Source organism: Pundamilia nyererei, unplaced genomic scaffold (assembly GCF_000239375.1).
Source record: "Pundamilia nyererei isolate P.nyererei 1_Seehausen unplaced genomic scaffold, PunNye1.0 scaffold00108, whole genome shotgun sequence".
Taxonomy (NCBI): Eukaryota; Metazoa; Chordata; class Actinopteri; order Cichliformes; family Cichlidae; genus Pundamilia; species Pundamilia nyererei.
This window is the reverse complement of record NW_005187509.1, coordinates 1,722,071-1,724,847: the sequence shown is the minus strand read 5'-3', so window position 1 is coordinate 1,724,847 and position 2,777 is coordinate 1,722,071.

Here is a 2,777-nt window from a genome sequence, read left to right as displayed (position 1 = left end):
GGGTGGGGTCAGCTGAGGACAGTTGGAGGCCCTGCAGCCTCGCTCCATCCCTGCACCTGCAGGCCGGTTTTGGCCAATGTGTTTGTGGCAACGGGTTTCCTTTCACTACTCACCGATCTGGAGGCAACAGCGAGGAACTGAACCTATGAACTCGGAGCTGTCCCAGAGATCACGCCGATGAGTCTTTCATAACACGACAGTTTAACCCACGGCTGCAGCACGAGATTCACTGAAGTAATTTACAAACCAATTTTATTCATTCATCTGCTCATCTACTCTGATAAATTCATAGGTTAACAGTGTAAACCAAACATATGTATGGTTTACACTGCTGACACTGGACACGGTGATGGAGTATGGTCACACACACACACACACATTACATCGAGTGTGTGTATTGTTGCTACTAAACAACAAATGACTGAGACAAGCCTGAGACACTGAGCTCATTCTGTGGATGAACACACACACACACACACACACACACACACACACACACACACACACAGGCTCAGCTGTGTTTTTTCAGTGCGTTTCCAGAGGATCAAAGGTTTAGAGTCAAACTGCACTCAGAAAATCTTTCACAGATTAAAGTGAATCCGAGTAATTGCAGTGGGACTAAACGTTACGACAGTGTTGGGGCCACATTAAGGAGAACACATGAGGAGGAAACGACTTCAATTTTAGTCTCTTTGACTTTTCTCTGAAACGTTTTCTTTAGATGTGAGAAAAAGGACCTCTTCCTCATTCCCAGCATTTCATCTTTGTTATTTTTTTTAGAAGAATTCCTTCATTTTCCCTTAATGTGGACCTAATCTTCTATTTTAAACGGGCAGTTAAAAATAATGTCAAATGTATAGAAAAAAAGCAAAGCATGCAAAACCAAATAAAGAATAGTCAATAAGCAAAAGTGTATACAGCTTTAAATGTTTCATTTACCTTCATACTATGAGCACACACAGACGGGTGTCAACTGAGAAACAGCTTTAATACTGTGAAGCCACAAAAGCTTAGTGGGACGAGTCAACAACGGGAGACCATATATCCCAAAGATAATGAGAGACGTGGGAACAGGTGGGGAACACAGCTACAGACACAAGAAGAAACACTTACCAAAATAAAACAGGAAGAGACACAACGGAACACAAAAAGACAAAGGTGAAGACTGAAAAGACAGAAATGAGGGAGGCGGGAAAAAAGCCACAAACCAGACTGAAACCAGGAGCAGAAGCTGAAATACAAACGACACAAACCAGGGCCTGCTGTAAGAAAACAGTCACAGGGACAGCTGAACATTCAGTGCTGCACTTTGTAGACACTCCCTGCAAACAGTCCAGAGGTGTTAGTGGATATGAGAGGACGGGGTATGAGTTTTCACCCCAGAATTTTAAATTTGTGCATTTATTCCCAAAAAAAGAAGCCATGATGATTTTTTTCTTGTAAGCTTGCTTGTTTTTTTTCATGAAAGTGTCTTTTTTCACAATAATCTGTTGTTTTTTAAAAAAAATTATAATAATTTGGCATTTTTTTCATGTAAATTTCACTTTTTTTTAAAATAAAAGCCACTAAGACTCACATTAACACATTAAAGTTTTGGTGTTTGGGGCTAGGACACAGGCTTATTTTAAAATGAATGTGTGGATGTCAACATGCTGGCGTGAAGAGACGTGAGTCTCTGTTAAATATGTGTCCCTCTCTTTCTGTATCTAAATCAGTCAGACACTCTCATCGCTGATCCAGAGCCTGAAAAAAATTTTTTACACATATTTTAGTCATGAAACATGAAACTTCAGACATGTTGACACTGCTGTGTGAATGAGTGAATGCGTGTTTCTGTGCAGAGGCGTCCGTATGCACGGGTAAATACAGTAGCTCTGAAAACGAATGTCACTCCACTCCTGGCAGACACGTTGATATGGTAAATATTGGAGGAAAGGCAAATGACGCATGTTCTACACCAACAGCCTGCAGAAGTGTGAACTCCACCAAAATGTGTCTGCTTAACCACAAATGACTTGATCTGTCACACTGGTGGAACGTAAACAGGGACAAAATAGTAAAGGTGACTCTGACCAATGGTACAGACAGCGGATGAGTTTAATAAAAAGGTCATAAAAATGCTTTGTTCATGTAAAAGTTAAAAACATTTCTGGCCCAGTTTGGTCTGATATCCTCGATAAATATGGCTGAAAACATCTGCATCTGTAAAGACATTCCTACTGTCTAATGTCTGACAGTTTAGTCTACATTCAAATGTTACATTACAGTTACAGTTTAACACAAGATTCATGTTCCACCTACAGGACATTGACTTTATGATTACATATGACTTCGATATACTGCATCAATGAACTTAATACTTGACAAAACATGACAAAAAATGGGTGGGGCCAGAGATGGGCAGTAACGCGTTACTGTAATCCGATTACTTTTTTCAAGTAACGAGTAAAGTAAGGGATTACTATTGCAAAAACGGTAATTAGATTACCGTTACTTTCCCGTGAGCCTGCAGATCAACAATGGATAATATATCGAGTGCGGCAGATAGTATGAGCGTGCAGCGTTTAAAGCGTGGAAGTACTGACCTTACTTTGAGTTTGATTCCATAAAAAGTGACAAAAACATTAGCGTCCATCGTGCGTGGGAAGAAAACTTCTTTTTGCAGCGAAAAAAACCGCTAAACTTCCGAGCAAGCACCGAGTGCGCAACGACGTAATGGGAAACTAACAGAGAAACTCGCAGATTCTTCAACTGACCGCGGCACACCTGCACCAGGG